At 44.6% G+C, this 27644-nt stretch overlaps 1 protein-coding gene across 5 annotated transcripts in view; it reads left to right on the plus strand.

Moving 5' to 3' along the window:
• Window positions 1-7264: 7264 nt before the first annotated feature.
• The window catches only part of LOC137518990 (polyamine-modulated factor 1-binding protein 1-like), a 539976-nt gene continuing 519596 nt past the window's right edge, over window positions 7265-27644 (plus strand). For 4 of the 5 annotated variants that reach the window (XM_068237518.1, XM_068237520.1, XM_068237522.1 and 1 more), the window contains exon 1: window positions 7265-7343. The gene's annotated coding sequence lies outside the window, so the exon portion shown is untranslated. Of the gene's footprint in view, window positions 7344-14025; window positions 14137-27644 lie in introns of all 5 variants that reach the window. The other variant, XM_068237519.1, reaches the window with a different exon arrangement.

The following is a 27644-nucleotide window of genomic DNA, read 5'->3' on the forward strand; positions in this document are numbered from 1 at the left end:
CAAACAACTGTTTAATTTCTCTTTCAGGCTAACAGTTAATTGTTAGATGTCAGCTTTTCCATGTCACAACAATATGTAGCAGTAAAACAATGGGAAAATAGCACTGCGCCTCTTTTTTTCCATTTCCCCAATCTATATGATTATTTCCAGGCAACCGATGAATCATTTTCTATTGATTTAGGCAGTTCCATGATGACTGTGCTGCTTTTCATGTTATCCCAGCAAGCCGGTTGCAGCAAATCTCTAATTCTATATTCTTTTGTTGGAAGACTTTGAAACTGGAGCAGGCAATAATTGAACCGAGAAAGGAAATGAAACAATCCACCAACGTCTTTACTAAGAGGTGCTGGAAAAAAATGGCCGATTACAGGCAAAAATTGAAACCCAGATGATAACAGCTCTGGGAGAACAAGAAGTACTTTTAAACAAGTTGAATACTCTATTCTGTAGGTGACATGTCTTGAATTGTGATTTACTGCTTTTGTCCTTTTGTGAAATTCATAAGTTGGCATATGGTTATAAAATGCTCTGAATGCTCCCTGATGTTGTCAAGGCTTTGCAGGTCATGTAAAGAAAAGGTCAAATGGAAAATTAGAGTACAGTAATGTGCAGAGCTGAAAGCCCCGCTGGTTGTCATCCAGCAGTGCCAAATTTTAGCTGCCTGTGAGCTCTCAGACCCCCTCCCCTACCCCTATCCATCCTTCAGAGTTTGGCAGGAAAGCATGCCAGCTGTAGAATTTGCCCCAAAAGTATGTTGTAATTACCCTCTCCAGGCAACAGTGGCTTACTGGAACCAGAAGTCTCCACACAGCAGTGACTGAGGATAGAGGTGCACGTTTCCCTGCCAAACTCTGCAGGTTTGTGACAGAATGAGGGCTGCACATAGAGGCACCACTAATGTATGTCACTGCAAGCTGGGAATACACTACAAACTTAAGAACACCTTTGTGGCGTACCTATAATATAGCCGCTGGGAGATTTTGGTGCAGGGGAAAGCCAATAAACGGCTTACCCTGCTCCTGCACAAGCCCCGGCGGCGTTAATTAGTATACCCCCTCCAGGTTGATGTGGATGGTAGGGAAAGACGTAATTTGGCTTCCAGCTATTGCTGGCGGGCCAATTTCAGTGTTCTAGTAGTGATTTGTGCTCTGTCTTCTGACGGCGCTCAAAGCAGTCACTGTGCGCTGCTATAGCTGTAATTCCTATTACGGCCTATGGTGGCGCTGGCTGCACCCAAATCTGCACTGTTTTTACAGTGCTCGGCCTTGTGGGCACACCGTATAATAGCCAAACACTGAAACCCATGAGATGATTGCCTACATCCGGAGTTCGGCTTTATAATAGCTGAAGCCCGGTGACGATTATGCACCTGGCACCTAATTTACGAAGCCACACATTATATTGTGGTACGCCATTTCTATTATTGATTTGTAAAGTGCCAACATATCCCGTGGCACTGTAGAAAGTAAGAAACAAACAAGGGGTACATAATAATACAGACAAGGGTGTACAGCAATATACAAAGATTCAGAATTGGTGCAAAATGCAGAATTGGTACATAATACAGAATTGGTAATTACAGTGCCAAAAGTAACATGAATAAAATGTGTAACAAGTTCCAAGACACAAAAGGGTGGGCGAGCCCTGCCCTCGACAGCTTATACAATCTAATTTAACGAATGGGCTGTGAGCCCCAATTAACAGATTTGTATGTGGGCAAGTAGGAAGCTGCTCTTACCATGGGAAGCACTAGAATTTTTTTTTAACATAATAGGGGAAAGCAAATAAGCTGGAAAGTACTTTTCATATGTGGCAAGGGGAAAATTTCCATTAAAACCAGTTTTCAAACAAAAATACTTATAGTTTACTTGAATCAACATGATTGCTTTGAAACTTTCCCTTGTACAGTTTTGCGTTTACTGTTGGGGTTCACAGTGGATTACCTGACTTACACATTGTAGACACATATTATGGATTCCACTAGTAGTTCACTAGCATAAGAGGTCATTTTCATAGTAAATCTAGGATGGCATGACAAGCATGGTTATCTGTGACAAATCAGCTGCTATTCCTATCTGAAACTAACTAGTACATGTATGTAAGTACCCCGATTTAGAGTGTTTGTTTTATCAACCATTTCTGTAAAGAAAGGGTCTGTGCAAAGACACATCAATTAATTTACCTGGGAAGAGGTGGCTATCTATCCTCCCGTTTAATTTAATGGACAACTGTAACAAGAGAAATATGGATGTTGCCATATTTATTTCCTCTTAAGCAATACTAGTTGCCTGGCTGTCCAGCGGCCTCTAATACCTTTAGCCATAGACCCCAAACAAGCATGCAGCAGATCAGGTGTTTCTGACATTAGTGTCAGATCTGACAAGATTAGCTGCATGCTTGTTACAGACACCATTGCAGCCAAATAGATCAGGAGGACAGCCAGGCAACTGGTATTATTTAAAAGGAAATAAATAAGGCAGCCTCCATATACCTCTCAGTTCAGTTGTCCTTTAAGAGGTCAACAACATAGCACATTACATTAGCCCACCTTCTTTTTTTGAAAAAAAAAGATGGGGGCAGATTGGCCCTTGATCTGCCAGTCTTTCTCCCTAACAAAAACAATGATCCACTGACAGAAGTCACATGAGATGGTACAGATTAGGGGGAGGACACGTGTTCACTTGCATTTGCCCTGTTGCATTGTTGATAGGCATAGTTTTAGATCACCATTTTGTTAGTAAACAATGTGAGTACCGTACTCTGAATGCGATGCAGCACATAAACCCCTGATTTGCTTGGATGGGCCTTTCAACTTGTAGGGTCTTCTACAGTATCAGAGCAAGAAAAGATTATTACCTGCTCAATACTATCATGGGGTGGTTCATCCTGAAGAAAGGCTGCTTTGCCTGAAACAGCAGGGCTGTTGCTAAGACACAGACCCTTCTGTGTTTATACCCATATTAAGATGTTTAAATAGTTATATTTTGCTAAGAAGAGCTACATTATTACATAAAGGTGCTGACCTAACCTTTTTCTACTATCACGGGTAAGACTAGCCAGAGATAGCGTGAAATCCTGCCGGAGGTCAACATGTCAGAGAAGGAGCTCGGCAAGAAGTGGGACCGGCGCCTGGCAGACACCGCTGTCAAATTTAGTGGCAGTCTTGACTTGAGGATCGTCTTTTATGTCATTTTCTTTAAAAGGAAAATGTGGCCCATCTCATCTGGCATCGGCCTAGGCATGGCGTACTCCAACTGCCAGAGCAACGTCCAGTCTCTGTACCTTCGGCCACAGAAAGTTCGTCAAAGAACGGTGACCTCTCCAGAGGTGAACATCCTGATCTCTGTAAGAGTCCTAAGAGCTCACAAGCAGCCGCGGCATGGCCTTAGCAGCACCATATTGTGAAATGCAATCTTGAGATGTGCAAGCAGGCCTTTGCAGCTAGTTTACTATCAGTATAGGCTCTGAATGAGATCTTACACTGTTTATCACATAGGTGACATGTGAGTATTACAAAATGAAGCTAAAATCAACCACGCAGGTTTTTATTGTGTTATTGATCAGGACTCCACTCTTAGACATTTTTAGCACACCTAAGAATAAGCACATAAACATGAGATAAAACTCAATAAACATTCAATAAAAATGTGTTTCCTACTTTTTGTTACCCATACAGTTATCGTATTTGCTTTTGTGCACAAGTAATATTGTCTATTTACCCATTACAAATTCTCAAAGTACAGTTGATCTACTCTGAAAGCTGCCATTGCCTTTTATTGCATAGCTGCTGTATTTATATATTAAACATCTATCTAGTGATCCCTTCCTAGCTCTTTCTGCTTCTCAGCTCAGTTTCGGCATTTTGCTAATGTTTACTAAATGTATCTGACAAAGGAATGTAAACAAAATATGTTATCACCTCTTCGGATGCTGCAGAAACTTTCCAATGAAGAACAAAGTGTTGTGTTTACCGGTTTGAATGCTGTTCTGCTACAACTTTTTTTGTGGTAGTATATTTTATTCTGCAAATAATCTTTTACAACAAAGAGGAAATGTTGAGTTTCATACCACTTTAATGATGGCGGCACACAGAACAATGTACATGAAAGATCAGCCTGAATGAATCTAATAATTGATGGAATCCGCACATAAAAGAAGTAGCAAGATTTCAGCTTAAATCAATCTTTCTGAAGCATCCATAAAATTATTTTTATCGATAGACCACGCCAGATATTATTTTAGATCCAATCTGCGGCCATCAATGGAGTGGACTGGAACTATTCATTTAATTTCAGATCGATTGTTCATTTAGATTACTCTTTGTAGGGTGTACCAAGCACCATCAGATTACATGTAGCAACAGACGTACAGTGATAACCTACTTCTTTCAGATGTACACTGTGAAGATCCCCGATGACTGGAAATCAAACTTAACAACAACCAGGAGACTGCTTAGCATGCTATTGATTGTTGAAGAATGCCACTTGACATACCATCTCCTTTATATTTCCAAGGCCTTTATATCAAATTCCCCGATAGCACTTGGCAATAGGACAGATGCTTGAAAATACCCCAAATAATATATGTATAATACACATTTTGTTTATTTCAAGGTGAACAATGGCAGGTGAGCACAAGTGTACGTTTGGAAATGGTCCCCGAAGAAGGCCTTGAAAAATTGTCAAGGAATACAGTGATTTTTAAAGACTGTATTAACACTCAGCTGTATAAAGAATGCGAGAAACCAAGGTGTTTTGTTGGCAAAACACAGTTAAAGGTATGTTTAATTAAGTAAAGTGAGAGCAGAAGAACAAACGCAAGGCCACAGATAATGGACTATGTGCAAGTGAGTATCACAGAGAATCAGCTTCCTTTGTTGCATGTTGGAGCCAATTGATGCAGCAAATAGAATTCCTTCAAAGGTGGCAACGTACCATGTCAAGTTAAAAACAATATAACTAGTAAAAAAAACATACATGTATTTTTTCAACCTTGTCGTACAGCATTTCTCTTATGCCCTCCGAACACTGCAAATGAAGATTCCGTGACTGCGGACCATTCAATTATTAAATATAAATCAATCATATAGTCACTGAATAAACTCAAGGCCAAGAGCTGCCATATGTGTTTTATAGAACTAGAAGTCTTTACCAGAGCTTCCTGAAAGGGGTGATGGGCCGCCAATCCTAGTGGATGATGGGAGTGCTTTGCTGCCTAGTGGCCATCAGGTCATGACCCCCAGGAGTACCCTACCGGTGACAAGAAAAGGAGGGCAAACACCACATTGTAGGAAGGAGAGGTAGGGAAGATTGGAGGGCAGGACTGACAGAATGAACTGGCAGGACAGACTGTTGGGTCCAGTTGAGAGGATGTACTGGAGGGCAGGGCTGTCAGGAAAGACTAAAAGGCTTGACGGTCAGGGTAGACTGACAGGACAGACTGGAGGGTATGACTGACAGGAAGGACTGAAAGGTAAGACTGATAGAATAGACTAGCAGGACAGACTGGATGGTGTCTGGCCCATCAGATCAAAGTGTTGGACTAAAACTTGAGCACCACACTGCAGCGTAATTATGTATTTTTGCTGGTACACATGCAATGTGAGGCAGAGCTACAGAGCGCAAACTGGCCCCCATCCCCCACGGACAGGTCCCTTGTCAGAGACCCTACCAGCTCTTCCTCAGCAGCACACGGAGATCACCCATATCCCTCCCCTTCCCCCCAAGTACAACTGTATTGACCCTTAAAAAAGTCATGTATTCACCTATGGATGGGAAGGCTCTAGATCCTATAAGTTGTCCTGATTCCAGCGATGTCCCTCGTTTGAATTTGCCACCTCCGGGAGCCCTTGGAAGCACATGCATCCTCACAGGCGGCTCTGTACTGCACATGCCGCTGTGCATGCTTCTGCAGTATGGAGCTGCCCATCTTTGGGAGTACTTGGGGTGCAAGGGCTTCCCAGGATCCGGTTGGTTGAATAAGTGCAACTGGGGCGCTGGAACGAGGACACCGAGAGAGGACAGGGAGAGCCTTCCCTCTCATCAGGTGAGTATGTGACTTTTTTTTAGTTTTGGCTTTATGTTTACTTTAAAGTGTACCTGAGATCAGAAGAAATATATACATACATGGGGCTTACTTCCAGCCCCCTTCTTGCTCATCGGTCCCTCACCTTCTTCCTCCACCTGCATCATCTGCCTATGCAATTGGACCCAGTAATTTGGCCAGTCTGCACAGACGCAGTCCGCTCACTCCTGTCGCCGGGAGCGTTCTGCACAGAACACTCCCATACCTCCAACTTTTCGAGATGAGAAAGAGGGACACTTAAGCCACGCCCCTGATCATGCATTTTCATAAGAAAAATATGTTGTTTTATAATTCAAACTACACTGGTCCTTTCTATACTGGTTAATTTTCGTTCATATTAACAATTTAAAATTAGTAATTCAATATCAATTGAAAGGCTGGGAATAAAGTTTAGAGTCAATCAACACATTTTAGTAGAGAAATATATATATTTACATAAAAGAGGGACACATTCCTGAAAGAGGGACAAAAGAGGAGAGGGACAGGGATCCCAAAGAGGGACTGTGGACTGTCCCTCCAAAAGAGGGAGTTTGGAGATATGCACTCCAGTCGTCAGGAATGTGATAGATGGTGTGCATGGGGACTATATATATATATACACACATATATATATTTTTATTTTTTTTATTTTTTCTGATCTCAGGTTTACTTTAAGGCCTGGGGGTAAAGTGGGGGATCAGGAGAAATGATTGTAAAGGGTAAAAAACAAACAAACAAACACGGTGGCAAAGCTGTAATGTACACCACTGCAGTCATGCTATCCTTTGCAGCAATTACAATTCTATGTGACTTTTAATTCCTTGAAAATTCGTCCGACAGACTGCAGTTTTTTTTTCTCTTGCAGGTAAGGATTTGTGCAGTACACGCCCTGTCCCTTCACCGGCACAAGCTCCCCACCTCAGTCTCTGCATCGGCAGCAGCTGCCCCGGGAATGGGATACAGATTGCTACTTTCTGCTCTCTCCATTCATCCCTACACAGAACTCCCAACCGTCACCATACGGCAGGCAGCCAATCAGCGCTCTGCTCTCTCTACTCCGTGTCCCAGCCAGAACTTCCAACCGTCACAGCGCTGTGTCCAGCCAATCAGTGCCTTCCTTTCACAACGCTGAAGTTTCGGGGAAGTTTTGCCATTCACTACTCACATGTGGATGCAGGGGGCGGGCGGTGTTGTGGGGAGAGGGGAAGTGTTGTACAGGGTAACCAGGGAATACATCCGTTACACAGAGGCTGCACATCGCACTGTACACCTGCTGCAAGGTAAAATGTTACACATGCAATATTTATGCCTGATTCCAATAAACCTGGACACTGCTCACTTCCACTGAGCTGTGCCTTGATTAGACAGCATTGAAACTCCATAGAATGTCTGCTTTGGTTTGTAAATGTTTGTTATTGTTATGTACAGCTGAGAGCCATTTCACTCCAAAAATCGCAATGCATAATCGCAAATGCTTAGGGCCCTTTTCCAGTAGCAATCGCTAGCGTTTGCGCTAAATGCTAGTGATTGCGATTCAGCAAAGTCCATATTTTTACCGGCGATTGTGATTGCGATTTTGCACTGCATAGCATAGTAAAATCGTGGCAAAAATCGATCCGTGGTGCGATTGCGCTTTTGTAAAAATCGAACTGTGGTAGTGGAAATAACCTACCGCGATTCCTATGTTGTTTAGCAAACCCTGGCGATTTTAAAATCGCTAGTGATTTGCGATTCAGCAAGCGCAAATGCCTCTAGTGGAAAAGGGCCCTTAGCGATTTGCAGCAGCGGTTCTGGGTATGTGCCTAGCCATTTCTTATTAATGCCTAGCGATTTCGGAGGGTTTGGTTGTAGTGATTTTGTAGTTCTTGTAAATTTTTATCTGGAAGTGAACAGATTTGGGCAAAAAATGCTTTGATAAATTGCTCTGCTCATCGATTTAGGACACATTCACACTGGGGATGCAAAACGCTAACATAATCGCTAGCATTTTGCAAAAGGGTTTTTTTAATTGGACATTTTTGTGATTTTTGAGTGATTGCAATTCACTTCTTTAACATTTCAATCGCGATCACTCTAAAATTGCAAAAAAGTGCTGCGTGCAATGTGTTTGTGTTTATTGTGAATCGCTGGTGATCTCAGCAGAGTGTAAATGGGCCCTTAGAGCACACAAGCACTTAGAGCTATTTTCCACTTTTCCCATACTTTACATCAGGGGTCTCAAACTCGCGGCCCTCGATACGATATTTTGTGGCCCGCGCCGGCAAAAGCTTCCTTATAGTTCGCTTCAGTGCTCCCAAGTAATCCGCCGCATCCCCACCGCTAAACGAGGGCTGCCTTCACAGAGAGGGGCGGGGAGAGGCGGCGATGCGCCGCGATTGACGTCAGGAGGGGCAGAGCTGAAGCTGAAAGCTCTGCCCCTTCCAGGAATTGACGGCGGATTGCCCCCCGGGCGATTTGGGGGCTCTGCATCCCTCGTTTTGCGGCGTGGACACGGCGGATTACTTGTAATGGAAGCACTGAAGTGAACTATAAGGTAAAGTAGGCAAATAGTTTGCTTCAGTGTGAATTTGATTTTGAAATCAATGCAAGGGACGGGCGGGAGCTGCTGATTGATTTTTTTGGGGAAATCCCTTATGTGGCCCAGCCTCATCCTGACTTTGCCTCCTGCGGCCCCCAGGTAAATTGAGTTTGAGACCCCTGCTTTACATTGAGGTGTAATCACCTCCTAAATGCTTCAGGACCCGCGTTTGCATTTGGAGAAAAAAATCACATGGCTCTGGGGTGAACAAGCCCATACAAGCACGCTAGCCAAGCTCTTTTCGAATGCTAGCTATTTTAAAAACGCTCAGAAGCGCTCTTGGTGTGCACCAGCCCTTACATATGTCCTGAGTACTGTGATCAGAATTGTATGTTTTGTGTTTGAGTGAAACCCTCACTGTGACAATACAGTGCTGTTTTTAGGTGAGTGTATTGTGATAAAGAAAGAAATAATTAAATAGTTAAACACTGGAGAAAAAAAATATAACTATTGATGCCTTGTTTTTGAAACCTGATCTCCACTTTTAATGCTGTGTTATATTAAAAAGTTGGTCAGATTTTGTTCTTTATTGATCAGCACTTTGATTGGCGAGCTGTAGTTCCTCTGAATTGGTGATTCACGGAGCGCCATTTGGTTGAGTGGATCACCATTACTTCAAGTTGTCATGAGAAAAAAAAAAAACCGCATCACACAGCCCAAGTCGCCATGTGGCGAACAAGGTTTTCACAACAAACCCTACTTTTCTCCATTGTAGCTTATGGCTTTGTTTGCGCTTAAGAGGCAGACTCTGACTGGTAAACTCTCAGAGCCCTTCCACACCATGGGGTTGATTCACTAAACCGTGCTATGAAAAATAGCAGGCCTTATCAGAGATAACATGCCTTATCAAAGTTAACACACCTTATCAGAGTAGCACAGTAAGCGCTAAGAACCCTAAGGGCTGGAACCCACAGGAGCGCTTTTGGCAGCGTTTTGGCAGCGCTGCGATACACTAGCACTTTGCCAAAATGCTGGGCTAATGTTAATGGATGGGGCAACTTCCACAGGAGCGTTTGCGTTTCCCAGAAACGCAAACGCAGGACCTGCAGCATTTTGGGAGCGTTAGTGCTTCAATGTAAAGTATTGAAACGCTAGCGGAAACGCTCAGCAAAACCTAAACTGAGCGGTTTTGCTAGCGTTTTGCGGTTCAGCACACTGCAACAAAATGAAAAATAATTAACAGGACCAATCAGGATAAAAACGCGAAACGCTACGCAACCGCTGAGCAAACAAATACAATGTTGCAAAACGCAACCGAAAACGCGCATGAATCCGCTTGCAAACCGCTCAGACAAAACGCTAGCGGTAGCGTTTCGCGTTTGCTGATTTCAGTGGGTTCCAGGCCTCACTGTTCCTTTTTTTAATTATGCCATGAGGCTGTAGTCAGTATCATGTGTTAAAGGGAAGGTTCAAGCAAAATAAAAAAATGAGTTTCACTTACCTGGGGCTTCTACCAGCCCCATGCAGCCATCCTGTGCCCTCGTAGTCACTCACTGCTGCTCCAGTCCCCCGCTGGCAGCTTGCCGACCTCGGAGGTCGGGGGCTGCATTGCGTACATTTTTACGCATTCCCGCTAATGCAGGAACATTAACACATACATTTTTACGCGTTACTGGTTCAATGCGTACATTTTTACGCATTGAAGCAGTAATGCGTAAAAATGTATGTGTTAATGTTCCTGCACTAGCGGGAATGCGTAAAAATTTACGCAATGCGTCCCGCCGACCTCCGAGGTCGGCAAGCTGCCAGCGGGGAACTGGAGCAGCAGTGAGTGACTACGAGGGCACAGGATGGCTGCATGGGGCTGGTAGAAGCCCCAGGTAAGTGAAACTCATTTTTTTATTTTGCTTGGACATTCCCTTTAAATTGTAGTCATGTGTCTTAAAGCTTAAATTAAAGGAATTAACCTCCCTAGCATTATGATTATTTCCAGATTTAGGGTCTAAAAGCCTTGCAATTTACTCACAAGCTTTTAGACCCCCAAAACAAGAAAAAACAAAAACATACCACTAAGCGATCTGCAGCAGCCCCTGCATATAACTCACTCAGGCATGGGATTATTGCTCTGAGCTGCGGATTTCCATCCCAAGCTTGACTCGGGATTACCGCTAAGGAGGTTAAAGCAGTGCTGTGGAGTCGGAGTCAAGGAGTTGGAGCAATTTTTACAAGTCAGTTCACGGACGGTGTCTCTGTAAACAGCCTGCGAGCCTCGATCATGGCTCGCAGGCTAAATGTAAACAGGCGGGGAAGAAATCCCTACTGTTTACATCATACTTCGATCCCCGGCCTCTGATTGGCCAGGGATTGCCGGCATCTGATAGGCTGAAGCCTATCAGAAGCGGCGCAGGACGCATCGCCGTCCTGTGCCGCCTAGGGGAAGGAGGGGAGGGAGGGAAAGAGAGGGAGGCCCGATATCGCTGCGGAGGGGGGCTTTAAGGAGCCCCCACCCGCTACACACAGCAAGCCGGCGACGATCAGACCCCCCCTTCCCAGCAGGACATCCCCCTAGTTGGGAAAAAAGGGGGAAGCCTGGTCGCCCTGGCTATTACACAATCTGTGCTGTGGACTGGAGAGCCCACGCAGCACAGATCTGCGAAGCATAGCCTGGTCCTTAAGTGGTTAAATGATCTCTTCTTCTAGCCTCTGCCCCTCATTCCTGGTGGTCAATGGCCTGCTTCCCAATTCTACGTAATGCACATCTGGCCCACCTCCTCTGCCTTGTGAATGCATCCTGTGATTACTGATAGAAGGTCCGTGTCTGCATTCTGCAATAGTCAATGAGCTATGCTTCTCACAATTATCAGCTTTTATCAGTAGATGATACTGAGAGCAGGGAATGTGTGAGCTCTCTTTTCGCAGTTTTCAGTGTGTGAAAGACTCAAAGAGGCTCAGAGCAGGGCTATCAGTGTAACCTCCTCCTGTCTGTAAACAATTACAGCCACTTCCTCTTTGGGCCGACAAGCCTGACAAAGGAGAATACATTTGATTTATTACAGCAATGGAGCAGCTAAAAAAGGCTGCAGTAAGCCAGAGCACTTTAGAATAGATATAGAAACTTGTAGGGTAGTAGAAAAAAGGCTGAAAATTTTGTTACAGTTTATTTAAGCATAAATGGCACACAGTGGTGTGCACATGGAAGTTGCATGTATCGGGGCTGGAAGGAGGAGGCAGCTGTTCTGATGCTGCTTTAGGGCCTTAGCACACTTTGGTGTTGCTGAGTGTATTTTAGCTATATGCATCAGGGTGTGATACTCGGGGACCTCAGAAAATGCATAGACAGCACTGTATTGTGAGAAAAATTGTGTGCTGTGCATTCTGACCAGGCTTATGGAGTCAGTACAAAAATGATTTGACTCCTCAGTTTATGAAACCTCAAATTTCAGGTTCCCAAAAATTGCTCTGACTCCAATTCCTTGACTCCGACTCCACAGCCCTGATTTTGGCAATGCACTGCTGCATGCATCTCTGCCTGGTGGTCAATTGTCTCCTTCCCAGTTCTACATAATGCACTTCTGGCCCATCTCTCCAAAGTCTATCTAACCATCTGTTCTTTGGATCCTATTCCCTCCCATCTCATTCTGCAGCTAGCCTCATCTTTCATGCCTTTACTGACATCACTATTTAACCGATCTCTCTCCACTGGCATGTTTCACCTATTCAGTAAGGAGACCTTGGGCGATCTCCCTAACACTGCTACTGCCTGCTAAGCGCGCCCTAGTAGCTGCAGTTTAACCTCCCTGGCGGTAAGCCCGTGCTGAGCACGGGCTATGCCGCCGGGAGGCACCGCTCAGGCCCCGCTGGGCCGATTTGCATAATTTTTTTTTGCTGCACGCAGCTAGCACTTTGCTAGCTGCGTGCAGTGCCCGATCGCCGCCGCTACCCGCCGATCCGCCGCTATACGCGTCGCCGCAGCCGCCCCCCCCCCCCAGACCCCGTGCGCTGCCTGGCCAATCAGTGCCAGGCAGCGCCGTGGGGTGGATCGGAGTCCCCTTTGACGTCACGACGTCGGTGACGTCATCCCGCCCCGTTGCCATGGCGACGGGGGAAGCCCTCCAGGAGATCCTGTTCTTTGAACGGGATCTCCTGATCTCCGATCGCCGGCGGCGATCGGAGGGGCTGGGGGGATGCCGCTGAGCAGCGGCTATCATGTAGCGAGACCTCGTCTCGCTACATGAAAAAAAAAAAAAAAAAAAAACGTATTTGCTGCCCCCTGGCGGATTTTGCCAAACCGCCAAGAGGGTTAAGCAATTTGATTGCATTTTTTGGACTATAAGATGTGCCTGACCGTAAGACGCACCTAGGTTTAGAGGACACAAACCAAGGGAAAAAAATATATACTAAACCTGGTGCATCCATGGGGAAGGGACATCGTGTGGATTATGCTCCCTTTGTACCTTATGCCCCTTTGTACCTCTTGTGTCCTCCTCTCTCCCCCTTGTGTCCTCCTCTCTCTCCCTTGTGTCCTCCTCTCTCCCCCTTGTTTCCTCCTGTGTCCCCAATGTGTCCACCTCTGACCTCCTTGCTTCCTCCTATATGCACTTTTGTGTCCCCCTTCTGTCCTCCTCCATGCCCTTTTCTGTCCCCCTGTGTCCTCTGTTTGTCCCTCTGTGTCCTCCTCTGCATAGGCACAGTACAGGGAGTCCCCTACATTACGGCGGGTTAGAGGTTCATATTGGCAGGCGTTTCCAAGTCAGGAACTTCCTTCATTTGGACTATAAGACGCAGTGACATTTTCCCCCCACTTTTGGGGGAGAAAAAGTGAGTCTTCTAGTCCAAAAAATACAATAAATGTTGTTTATCTTGTCTTTCTGTTTTCACTCAAAAAGGTTGTTGAGACACCACTACTTAAAAAAAAAAAATCTCTCGATTCCACTGCACTCGTTAACTACCACCGCACTGTGTCACTTCTCCCATTTGCATCCAAATTACTTGAATGCCATACACTGTACATGCTGAACTAACTTAATATTTATCTGCAAACTTTACGCTTAATCAATTCTAGTCTGGCTTTCGCTCTACCCACTACACAGAAACTGCTCTTACTAAAGTAGCCAATGATCTTTTACAGCTAAATCAAAAGGCCGTTATTCCATATTCTGGAGTATATAAATACATTTTTGTTGTTTTGAATATACACAACACTCGTGTGTGTGTGTGTCTGCTTTGGGGAGGTAAGTCCACCTCTGCCTCCTCTCATTTTAAACATTTTAGAATATTTTATCCTTTTGCCGCCCCTGTCTGCTTATACATTATTCCATACTCGTCCTTCTTGATCTGTCATCAGCGTTTGATACTGTCGACCACACCTTACTCCTACAGATGCTTTCATCTGTAGGCATAAAGAGCCTTGCTTTCTCCTGAATATCTTCCTATCTCTCTGGAAGGTCTTTCACAGCCTCTTACTCCGATCAGATGTCCTCTCCTCATCCTTTGTCGCCTGCAGGAATTGATCTCATGGGCAGCGGGTCAGAATTGAGTGCCGTACAGACACATAGGTAAGCTGCAACCTAGAAACATGTTCTGTTGCTATGGTGTGTGAGGTAAGAAGGGAACAATGCGCTCAGCTGAGGAGATCCAGCACTTTAGAACTTTCAGTGACACATCGGAGAGTCACTGCTCACGTTAGATTTTCATCAGAGATTAATCCTAGCATGTGTACCAGCCTTTAGTCACTCATTAAACTGCTTCAGGCCAGGTAATGACGTTTTTAAAACAGTATTTTTAGCTAAAGAAACCCAAAAAACACAATAAGGTTACACTTAGATGATTTATTTATTATTATTATACCTAAAAGTTATTCTTATAAGCATAAGATCAGAAAAACAGACACGTAAAGGTGGCCACTAATGGTATAATTATCAGAATGATCGTTTAGGAACAATTCTTCGCTTGAACGAACGGAAATGATCGTTTATGACCACTAATGGAAAAAAAATCCCCTAACCAATCTGATCAGATTAATGAAATTGATCCGATTTTTGGATCGGTCCCATCTATCTGATCGGATTTGTTTGAGATTTTTGGCTATTAGTGGTCCCAAACGATACTTTCCAATCGTTCACGCAAATAATCGTTTGTAAACGATCATTCGGCTAACTGTATCATTAGTGGCCACCTTTACACTAAAAAATAAAATCAATTAGAATTGCAATCTTGCATACTGCTTTCATTTTTAAAAAATTTTTTTTGTTTCTTTTGAGGTGCTGGGAAGTACATATTTCCTGCAAAACTGTCAGCGGGTCCCTAGAGAATGTGAAGGCGTCCTAGAGGCAGAGTTGCAGTTCAGTACTTCCACCGTTGATTTTGGGTGACTGTTGAGAAATTGGTCTAGCGAAATTCATCTCCCACCTGCAGGCCTGAAATGGGAAAATCATTCTACAGAATCAAAACTGAGTGATTGCTGGGGAATTCATCTCCTTCCCCCATTCAAATATATGGAGGACAAGAGATTAATCGCCAATACTTCCTGCCATGAAATGAAACTGTGCGCGCTTGTGGAAGATCCATTTCATGGCAGCTGTATCGTGTAGTGGCTATAATTGAATCCCAGGTCCACCCAAAACCTGCATTTTATTTTTAGATAGCGTTATGTCTGGTTAAAACTTCTTTGGAGTTTTTGTTGGTATCAGTGTCCTTAATGTGGCTCAATTATTGTCCTCACAGGGAATGGGTAAATCTACTCAACACACACAAAAACAATGAGAAAGTAAACTTGTACATTTGGGAACCGATTTTGTGGCCCCATTGATCATCCAATTCGATAATGCGGTGTTCTCTCCAGGCTCTTTCAGCCGGGTGCTACACCCAGCTAGTTTTGGTGAGCACCTAGTTGTTATCAGCTCACCTCCTCCTATGCTATAAGCAGACATGTGCACAGAAGCACCGGCCCTGCCTTCTCTCATCTCGCCCCACCCGGCTACTTTTTCATGCAACACTGCTGGCTAAGGCAGTCCAGATGATGGCAAGATAGCAGGTTGTGGCAGAAGAATAATCACTAGACACATGCGTGGTCAATAACAGGCTAGAGTCAGTCCAGGCAGAGTTCATGGAAGTCTGTTTTACAAGCAGGGGTCGATCCAGGCGCAGCCGGGAATCCAGGTACTAGCTGAGTCAGCAAGGGGTAATCCAATAGAGAAGCATGGTCAGGTTCAGGCAGAGGTCGGCAACGATAAGGCAATCTGAAAGAAGCTTAGTCAAGAGACAGACACAGGTCGGCAGCAAGACCGGCAACTTAGTATGAGCACAGTCTCAGCAACAAGCCCAGCATAGGCTATCACGGGCGAAGACTGGAGCGCTTACCAGGTTTAAATACAAGGCCTGACAAATCGGAGCTCGGCGTGTCAGCTAATCAGCTGACATGCAGGGAGACACATGGCTACTGTTTACATAGGCGGAACACGCACTGAGACGCATCCTCCGCCTGCCACCCTGCACCCTGTGAGTCAGCGGCAGGGATGGCAACAAATGTGAGTCAGTAGCAGGGCCGGCGGAGGCGGCCTGCTGAATCCTTACAATGCCACATCTAGCATACCTGATCGGTGATTCGACCAATTTTGTGCCAGAATTGGTTGAGTACGTCAATAGGACATGCTAGAAATATCTTGGTTGAAAGCTCTTAATTGCATGCACTGTGGCAACAGTGTTCAGTATTGTGATGATCCACGAATGCGACGAGCCCCTGGCCACTGTACCTCCAAGTGTAAAATGACCCTCCCGGTACCTGTGCAGTGTAAAATCTCACTTGTCTTACTGCCCGAACACCCAGCCTTAACCACCATCACCCCCATGGTGGCGCTCGGGGGTGACAGCGGAGGAGGCTGGGAGTCAAGGCAGCGGGACAGGTGAGAGTTTACACTGCACGGGCACCAGGGGTGGACATTTAGGGGGTGGCATATGCAGCATCATGAGGCCGATTCCCGAGAGATTTCATGCTGAAATCTGTTGGGAATTCGCTGCAGTGTATGGACAGCCAACAGATCAGAGAGAGACCTTTGTCGATTTGCCCATACATCGCTAGATATATGGGCACCTTGAGAATCTCTGTCAGAGGTTACTGCTATCACTTTCTTTGCTGGAGACACCATGGGCTCAGATTGGAATTTGATGTCCCTGGGATGTGAAGAAAGAGAAAATCCCCACAGCAGGGATGAGTTCTACACTCTTCTTAATGGAGGTTCTAATCCTTCACCAGGTGTCTCAGTGTTAGCTAAAATTGGGCTTAAATTGTCTCAGTTTTTCAAGTTCCCCAAAATAAAGGCACGTAGAGGATCAGTGTAAGTAAGGTGTACTTCTTAATAGGAAACCAAGGTGTGAGACCTATGGAAGCTGCCATGTTTGTTTTGTTTTAAAGCTAATGGGAAGACAAAAACAACAGATACTTACCTAATGAGAGTGAAGTCTCTGGGTTCTATAGAGCCTTCTCGTTCCTCCGTTTGCATCCCCATCTGTGGGAGGCTTTGGAAGACTTCGAGAGCCGGAGTGCTCCCGGAGACGGGCAGCTCTGTACTGCGCATGCATGAGCACACACTACTGCAGGCGCTATAATGGAGCTGCCTGTCTTTGGGAGCACTCCGGGTCCTGAAGACTTCTGTGAGCCTCCTGTGGTGGCAGAGAGCAGTATTCGACCGATTGGTCGAATACTGCTACCGGGGGAGCCTGCGCTGGACCGCAGGGACTGTGAGAGGGGAGGACTCTATAGGTCCTGGAGCCTCCCCTCTGTTCCCATTAGCTTTAAAGTGGACCTGAACTCTTGCACAGGACATAAGGGAAACAGAGAAAATCCACCCTGTATGTAATTATAGAATTTAGCCTTGTTTGTGACTCATCACAATTAATTGTAATTTTATCTCAGCTGTGTCAGCTCAGGAATCTCAGCAGCCTCCAGTGGCTTCCCTCTTCTTGGTTAAGTATCTGTTTACCATGGGTACCATATAAAGAGGAGCTTAAAGGATACCCGAGGTGACATGTGACATGATGAGATAGACATGGGTATGTACAGAGCCTAACACACAAATAATTATGCTATGTTCATTTTTTTCTTTCTCTGCCTGAAAGAGTTAAATATCAGGTATGTAAGTGGCTGACTCAGTCCTGCCTCAGGCAGGAAGTGACTACAGTGTGACCCTTCACTGATGAGAGAAAAAAAGGAACACAGCATAGTTATTTGTGTGCTATGCACTGTACATACACATGTGTTTCTCACCATGTCACATGTCACTTTGGGCATCCTTTAAAAAGTGAAAAGGGTGAAAAAAAATACATCAAGACATTGCAAAGTGAGACATTAAAAAATAGAAGAGAGATCAAGAAATGATTGATATTTGCCATGTAATTCCTTCATTTTGTTTGAGCGACAAGGAAGCTTGCACATTATCATCTTCTGGCAGACAAGAAGAAAACTGGTCAGCACCAATTGCCATTATCTATAACCACACCCACTAACATTGCAATAGGCACAGAGGGAGATACTGGTTGCTTAGCAGTTGGAAACCACTCTTATTTCCCACAATGCAACAAGTTTCACAGACCGGAAACTGTCAGGACCTAGGTCCACACTCTGGGAGGGGTTTCACCACAATATCAGACATACAAACCCCCCTGATGATCTATTTGAGAAAAGGTAAAGATTTCTTACGGGAAAGGGGGAATAAACTACTGATTGGGATGAAGTTCAATCCTTGGTTACAGTTCCTCCTTAAATAATACAGCACTGTATAGGATTGTGGGTAGCAAGATCTGCTCTTCTCATCTAATTACCATTTTATTCAAGAACAAGCTTACTAAACTTTACATTTTGTCTTTGGGCATAACAGCTTGAAAACATTATTGCTTATGGAAATGCTAAGGGTCAGTTCACCTGTGAGTAGATGCAGAACGGATACATTTTTTTCCGTTTTGCATCCGTATGCAACAATTTAACCTATCCATTCAGCACCTCATCCGTTCTGCGTCCATCAGTCCCCTCCTGTGTCGATTACGCCCACCTGTACGCATTTCCGCTCACCTGTCCCGCTGCTGCTGTTCATTCCATCTATTCAGCCTGGAGGCCAGCAGAATCATGGGGCTCTCCATAGGCTGCAGCATGCCATTTCTCCCTAGCAACAGGGAGAATTTTCATCGGTCCAACATGAACCAATGAGAATTCTCCCTAATGCTGAGGCTTCCCATTGGTGTTTTGCAGCCGAATGGAAATCCCCATGTTAATACCGGCCACCGGGCTGTGTAGGAGAGACCAAGCGGCGGCGATGGGTGGCGGGACATGCGAGTATTATGTCACGGCAGCGAACGAAATGGGGGATGCCGATACGAAGACTAGCCTAGTGAGAACAGACAGTGTCCGTTCGCATAGGCTTTCATTGGACATATTTTCCTGTCCGGGAAGATGTGCCAAGTTGGGACTCTGCATTCCACGGATGCTATTTATAACATAGGATTCACTTCCTGTGTTAAAGCAGAGCATAAAAAAGGTCCAGACGGGTATGTTTTTTTTAAGCAAGTGTGAACCAGCTCTAATACAGATAACACCTATAGCTACAAATAGATAAGAATTGTGGACCAGTCCGGCCTTTTGTGCAAAGCTTGTTTCTAAAGCTCAACCCCAATGCAAAGTGGAAACTTTCTGCCTGGCCAGCTTTAGCAACTATTCACTTTTTTTTTTTAATGAACTAATCTTTTAGTGGCACAGCGTTTTAACTTTTACAGCTTCAAATTCAAATACTTTTCCGTAAGCTATTTGCATTAAATAATGTATGAGTGAGGCCATTACAATAATACAAATTTCCTGTGTCTTATTATCATAGATAATGCCATGCTATTTTGTTCTATGCAGTCAGTAGTCTGTAAATTAGGTATTATTCTTCAGCTGGCATAATTACGTTTTAAAGATAAACAGGGCCTTTTAACACAGCAACGTTGGTAATTTAGTGTACTGCATAAGCTCTGCGGAGACAGAAGGACGAGTGCGAAGGTGTCTCGGTAATGAACACTTACAGTTGAATTTTTCTTCCTTTTATAAGTAATTTCCCAGGTTTGTTGCAAGCCTTGTTTTTATGTGCTTGCTGAAGGGAAGATACACAATAGAACTCCAGGAGACCTATATGTGGGGAAAAGAAAGAGTTGATACTGTTCATTACTACCGGCACTATATAAAAATATCATGAAGCAAGATTGCTTGGAAATCACTGGATTTTTTCAATACGTGTAGAGAACGAACGCTTTTTGACAGCATAATTACTCCTTATTTTAAATACCGCTGATGCCAAGACACCCCCCACCCCATTCATATAAAAAAGGGTGCAGAATTATCAGATATTAGTGATTATTAATTTAAGGGTGCAGGAAATATCCGCTAATAGAATATTGGTAAAATTACAGATATTCTATATCAATAATATTTACTATGACCTAACCTAATCTTTCCCTCACACAGAACCGTCCCCCTACCAATGCCTAACCCACATCAGAAAAACTTAAAGATAAGTTAATTTGCTGCCCCCTAAAATTGGCACAGGACTACAATAGATGTAGGACTATGGTAGGGGTAAAATTGTAATCTCCTCTGAGGGACAGTTACAAGACTGTATATACTCTGTAAAAGCATTGCAGAAGATATCAGCACTATATAAATACTAATAATATGATCACTTGCCTAACATGTGGACCTAAGTTATACACTGGAGCAGGCTGTAGAGTCGGTATCTGGAGTCTGAGTCGGTAGTTTCATAAACTGAGGAGTCGGAGTTGGATGATTTATGTACCGACTCCACAGCCCTGGTAAGTATTGGGTACCTGGAGTCGGAGCAATTTTGGGTACCTGGAGTCCGAGGTTTCATGAACTTCGGAGTCGGATGATTTTTGTATCGACTACACAGCCTTGCACTGTAGCCACATTTACTACATACTCTTTACCTGTCACATATTCCTCATATATTACTGAGCCGAAAGCAAGCTTTGCTGCTTTAAGAGAACCTGTACTGAGTACAATTATTTAAAATAAACACATGAGGTAACTTCAAATGAACATTACATAGTTACCTTGCCATCAGTTCCTCTCAGAAGCTCACCATTTTCTTCTGACAATAATCCCTTCCAGTTCTGACAACATTTTGTCAGAATTGAAATATATCAGTTGCTGTCAGTTATTTATCAGTTGCTGTCAGTTATAGCTGAGAGGACAACTGATGTGCCAAGTAATGTCTATGTTTACCTATGGCTCGAGAGGGCACTGTTACAGTTTAACAGTGTGCTGACCAGAAAGCTGTTATGGGGTAATAGCCATTTTCAAAATGGAGGACGGGAAATTCCCTTGGTCACAGTGGATAAACCGGACGTGGGAAAGGAAAAACAGATTGAGGAGTAGATTATACGAGTGGTAAGTATGACTTGTGTATGTTTATTTTGACTTTAATTTTCAGTTCAGGTTTTCTTTAACTACTTTTGCTTTTTGGACGTAGCTGCTAAGTCCAAAAGGCTGCTACTGTGCTGCTGCACGCTCCCGAGATCAATGAATAGGTACACAGTGTTTGATATAAGTCCTCGTTAAAAAGACCGACCGCTTCTTTCAAAAGTTGTGATCTTTCTAAAGAAAAGAAAATATCCCGTCCTACCTTACTTCCTGTAAGCGAGAGCTCTCTCTTACAGGATTAAAAAAAAAAAATTACTGTGGCCATCTTGTGGCCAAATAGTAAAACTATATCTACATACATTTTTTTTTTAATAAATACAATTTATTACATTTAAAATTAACTGTTTACCCCCCCACACTCGGAAAAAAATACCTAAATAAATGTTTAAAAAAAAAATTACAATCAAAAGCATAAAAAGTTACCTTAACCACTTGCCGACCGCCCACTGTAGATTGGCGGCGGCAAAGTGGCAGCCCCAGGACCACGTAACGCAGAATGGCGTCGGGTCCTGGGACACTGTTTTGCAGGGGATCGCGCGCATCTGCCGGCAATAGGCTCCGCCCACCCGCGACGTCAACCCGCCGGCCAATCGGAAGCGCCAGCGGGTTGTTAATCCGACGATCGCCGCATCAGAAGCGTATAATACGCTTTGTAATGTTTACAAAGTGTATTATACAGGCTGCCTCCTGCCCTGGTGGTCCCAGTGTCTGAGGGACCACCAGGGCAGGCTGCAGCCACCCTAGTCTGCACCCAAACACACTGATCTGCCCCCCTCTCTCCTTTAAACACCCACTAATTACCCATCAATCACCCCCTATCACCACCTGTCACTGTTACCAATCAGATTAGACCCTAATCTGCCCCTTGCGGGCACCCAATCACCCGCCCACACGTTTAGATTTCCCTCAAACCCCTCCTTATCAATTCGCCAGTGCATTATTTACATCTGTTCTTCCCTGTAATAACCCACTGATCACCTGTCAATCACCTATCAATCACCCCCTGTCACTGCCACCCATCAATCACCCCCTGTCACTGCCACCCATCAATCAGCCCCTAACCTGCCCCTTGCGGGGCAATCTGATTACCCACCCACACCATTAGATCGCCTGCAGACCCGACGTCAGATCACCTCCCAAGTGCACTGTTTACATCTGTTCTCTCCTCTAAACACCCACTAATTACCCATCAATCACCCCCTGTCACCACCTGTCACTGCTACCCATCAGATTAGATCCCTATCTGCCCCTAGGGCACCCAATCACCCACCCACACCCTCAGAACGCCCTCAGACCCCAGCCCTGATCACCTCGCCAGTGCATTGCTTGCATTTATTCCCCCCACTAATCACACCTTGAGACACCCATCAATCACCTCCTGTCACCCCCTAGCACACCTACCCATCAAATCAGGCCCTAATTTGCCCCGTGTCGGCTCCTGATCACTCGGCCAAACCCTCAGATCCCCCTCAGACCCCCATCCGATCACCTCCCCAGTGCATTGATTGCATCTATTTTCCCCTCTAACCACCCCCTGAGACACCCATCAATCACCTCCTGTCACCCCCCTAGCACTCCTATCCATCACATCAGGCCCAATACAACCTGTCATGTAAGAGGCCACCCTGCTTATGACCGGTTCCACAAAATTCGCCCCCTCATAGACCACCTGCCATCAAACTTTGCAGATGCTTATACCCCTGAACAGTCATTTTGAGACATTTGGTTTCCAGACTACTCACGGTTTTGGGCCCGTAAAATGCCAGGGCAGTATAGGAACTCCACAAGTGACCCCTTTTTAGAAAAAAAGACACCCCAAGGTATTCTGTTAGGTGTATGAAGCGTTCATAGAAGATTTCCGCTAACTTTTTGCCAAAAAATAAGATCTTCTATGAACTCGCCATAGACCTAACGGAATACCTTGGGGTGTCTTCTTTCTAAAATGGGGTCACTTGTGGGGTTCCTATACTGCCCTGGCATTTTAGGGGCCCTAAACCGTGAGGAGTAGTCTAGAAAACAGATGCCTCAAAATGACCCGTGAATAGGACGTTGGGCCCCTTAGCGCACCTAGGCTGCAAAAAAGTGTCACACGTTGTATCGCCGTACTCAGGAGAAGTACTATAATGTGTTTTGGGGTGTATTTTTACACATACCCATGCTGGGTGGGAGAAATCTCTCTGTAAATGGACAATTGTGTGTAAAAAAAAAATCTAAAATTTGTCAATTACAGAGATATTTCTCCCACCCAGCATGGGTATATGTAAAAATACACCACAAAACACATTATACTACTTCTGAGCACGGCAGTACCACATGTGTGGCACTTTTTTGCAGCCTAACTGCGCTAAGGGGCCCAAAGTCCAATGAGTACCTTTAGGATTTCACAGGTCATTTTGAGACATTTGGGTTCAAGACTACTCCTCAAGGTTTAGGGCCCTTAAAATGCCAGGGCAGTATAGGAACCCCACAAGTGACCCCATTTTAGAAAGAAGACACCCCAAGGTATTCTGTTAGGTGTATGACGAGTTCATAGAAGATTTTATTTTTTGTCACAAGTTAGCGGAAAATGACACTTTGTGAAAAAAAACAATTAAAATAAATTTCCGCTTACTTGTGACAAAAAAATAAAATCTTCTATGAACTCACCATACTCCTAACAGAATACCTTGGGGTGTCTTCTTTCTAAAATTGGGTCATTTGTGGGGTTCCTATACTGCTCTGGCATTTTAGGGGCCCTAAACCGTGAGGAGTAGTCTTGAAACCAAATGTCGCAAAATGACTTGTGAAATCCTAAAGGTACTCATTGGACTTTGGGCCCCTTAGCGCAGTTAGGGTGCAAAAAAGTGCAACACATGTGGTATCGCCGTACTCAGGAGAAGTAGTATAATGTGTTTTGGAGTGTATTTTTACACATACCCATGCTGAGTGGGAGAAATATATCTGTAAATGGACAATTGTGTGTAAAAAAAAAAAAAAAAAAAAATTGTCATTTACAGAGAGATTTCTCCCACCCAGCATGGGTATGTGTAAAAATACACCCCAAAACACATTATACTACTTCTCCTGAGTACGGCAATACCACATGTGTGGCACTTTTTTGCAGCCTAACTGCGCTAAGGGGCCCTAAGTCCAGGGGTGCTTGTATTAGTGACAAGAAAAGGAGGAAAAAATTCATTTAGATGGTAGGTTGTATGACCGAGCAATAAACCGTTAAAGCTGCAGTGGTCTGAATGGAAAAAAACCGCTCTGGTCCTTGAGGGCTCGTTTCCACTATCGCGAATCTGCATGCGTCCAACGCATGCAGATTCGCACATGTAATGCAAGTGGATGGGCCTGTTTCCACTGTAGCGTTGTTGAGGTGCGTTTTTTTCAGCGGTAAAAAAACGCACAAAAGAGCCAACGAATTCGCCTGCGAGTGGAATGCATGCGAATCGCCGCTAATGTATTTATTAGGAAATTCGCATGCGGCTATGGTATGCGAATTCGCATAGGTACCAATGTAATTCAGACAGGCAGTGACATGGTTAATTTCGCATATACCCTCACCTATGCGAATTCGCATGCGAATTCGCGGCAAAAAACGCGCAAAAATTCGCATCCGCATGCTAATTCATGGAATTTCAACAGCGGTGGAATCCAGGCGATTCTGCACCGCAATAGTGGAAACGAGCCCTAAGGGGTTTTATGACTGCAGTCCTTAAAGGGAAGGTTCAGGGAGGGTGGGGAAAAAATAAAAATCAATTTCCACTTACCTGGGGCTTCCTCCAGCCCGTGGCAGGCAGGAGGTGCCCTCGCCGCCGCTCCGCAGGCTCCCGGTGGTCTCCGGCAGCCGACCCGACCTGGCCAGGCCGGCTGCCAGGTCGGGCTCTTCTGCGCTCCAAGTCCTGGTACTTCTGCGTCCCACGCCGGCGCTCTGACGTCATCGGACGTCCGCCGGGCTGTACTGCGCATGCGCAGTAGTTCTGCGCATGCGCAGTACAGCCCGGCGGACGTCCGATGACGTCAGCGCGCCATACATTGTGATAGGGACATCATTTAAATTTGGTAATAACCGGGACAAATGGGCAAATATAATTTGCCCATTTGGATTTTAATTATGGAAGCATGTATTATTTTAAAGCTATAATGGCTGAAAACTGAGAAATACTATTTTATTTTTCATTTTTTTCTTAATATTCACGTTAAAATGCATTTAGAAAAAAATAATTCTTAGCAAAATGTACCATCCAAAGAAAGCCTAATTAGTGGCGGAAAAAAACAAGATATAGATCAATTCATTGTGATAAGTAGTGATAAAGTTATTGGCAAATGATTGGGAAATGAAAATTGCTCGGATACATAAGGTGAAAAATTACTAAAGGCTGAAGTGGTTAACATACTATACATAGTCATAAGCAGGGGGGTAGCAATAGGGTATGCAGAGGTAGTGACAGCACCAGGGCCCCTGAATCAGAGGGGCCCACTATGTGCCCTCCTTCAACTGCTGTATTAGCTCTTAATTAGTGCTAAACTGGTGATGATCCCCTTTATATGTGCTTTGATTAGTTGTAACCATTAATAGACCAGGTTTTGGTACTCTGTATCAATTGTTATGTATAGAGTGCTTGAGGGGGCCCAATGTAAAACAGAGATCCTAAGCCACGCTACTCCTTACAAGTTAAAACTTGTAAGCTTTGGCAAATGTGATATCTGGGTGTCAATGGTAATATCTGCAAGTTATTAACACCTACCTCTCATTGGTTTTATCTGCATATCAGTATTTTGGGCCAGTGCACACCAAAAAGCGCTAGCGTATTTGCAAGCGCTTTTTGTAGTGATTTTTCAGAGCGATTCTAGGCATGTGCCTAGCAATTTTCTAATCATGCCTAGCGATTTATGGAGTGTTTTGGTGTAGCGGTTTTTATTTTTTGTTATAGTAGAGCTGGAACTGAACAGCTTCTGTAACAAAAACGCTTAGACAATCGCTCTGTTCTAGCACTTTTCAAAGTGATTTTCCACTTACCTGCACTTAAAGAGAACCCGAGATGGGGTTCTGACAATGCTAGCTGCACACAGAGGCTGGGTCTGCCTATACAGCCCAGCCTCTGTTGCCATCCCAATCCCCCCTAAGCCCCCCCCCCCCCTGCGCTCTGCTATCTCCCATAAATCACAGCCACACTGTCGACACACAGCGTGTCGCAGCGGGCTGGGTTTGCATCTATAGTGTTAGTCTGCTGCTCCCTCCGCCTCCTGCATAGCTCCGGTCCCCACCTGCGTCCCTTTCCTCCCCGCTGATTAGAGGGAAGGGACATGGCGGGGACCAGAGCTATGCAGGAGGCGGAGGAAGCAGCAGACTGACAGTGCAGATGTAAACACAGCCCACACAGCGCGGCTGTGATTTATGGGGGATAGCAGAGCGCAGGGGGAACTTAGGGGGGATCTGGATAGCAACAGAGGCTGGGCTGTATAGGCAGACCCAGCCTCTGTGTGTAGATAGCACTGTCAGAACCCCACCTCCGGTTCTCTTTAACATTTAGGCTAAATTGCCTCAGAAAAGCGCAGAAATGCTGCAAAACCCACATTTGCGTTTGCAAAAAAATCACATTGGTCTGGTGTTATACATCCCATTAAAAAACATTAGCCAAGCGCTTTTTAAAGAGCTCAGAAGCAATCTTGGTGTGCACTAGCCCTTTCTGTGGAATTGTTATGCCTTCAGTTTTTAATTGAATGCAGTATTATTATTTTCTCCCCTAACAATTCTTGTTCAATGAATTACTGTGGGCTATATTCACAAAAGAACAGTCAACCTGACGTGTGCACGCAGCATACACAAAGCTTACTAGGATTCACACAATTAACGTAGTGAGTCAATCAAACTGCGTAACTTGCTTTATACATGCAAACTTGCGTTGATTGTGCAACAGGCAATATAAGTGATGCATACATATGGTGTGTTACATAAATTGCGTAACTAGCTATGTAAATTGTGTAAATACCAGTAAACTTTACATGAATGTTGTTGTATGTATTTTTTCCTGAGCTTTCGTATGAGGAACCGGAATGCGAACCAATATTATACTAAGCATATTTTATGGGTAAAGCAGGTGTGGCACAGTAAGATATTGCCTGCTGCGTGGAACTGGTGTACATATATCTGTTTATCCCCATTATTTAACCTCAGCCACAAGGTGCCATGCCCACTTTTTGCTGCTTCGTAAGCTGTACCTCTTTCACGTTATCCGTGCTTGAAGTTACCCTGTATCTTCCGAAATTTTAGCAACTGACTTGTTTATTATTATTTATTGGATTTATATAGCACCAACATATTATGCAGCGCTGTACAATAAATAGGATTACAGACTATGGTAAACAGGGGTGACAACACAATACGCAGGGCTGGGCCAAGGCAGAGGCTGGAGAGGCTCCAGCCTCAGGGCGCAGTGTAGGAAGGGGTGCACAACTCACTCAGCTGTCATTCCCAATTGTGTTTGAAGCAGAAAGAAATAAGAAAAGGGGATACATGACAGTGACTGCAAGCCAGATAACTAGAGATTAAGGTGTTGGGGAGGTTGGGGGCCCTAGGGCACCTATTAGTATAATAGCAATCAGTGTGTGACGGCT

Source organism: Hyperolius riggenbachi, chromosome 5 (genome assembly GCF_040937935.1).
Source record: "Hyperolius riggenbachi isolate aHypRig1 chromosome 5, aHypRig1.pri, whole genome shotgun sequence".
Classification (NCBI taxonomy): Eukaryota; Metazoa; Chordata; class Amphibia; order Anura; family Hyperoliidae; genus Hyperolius; species Hyperolius riggenbachi.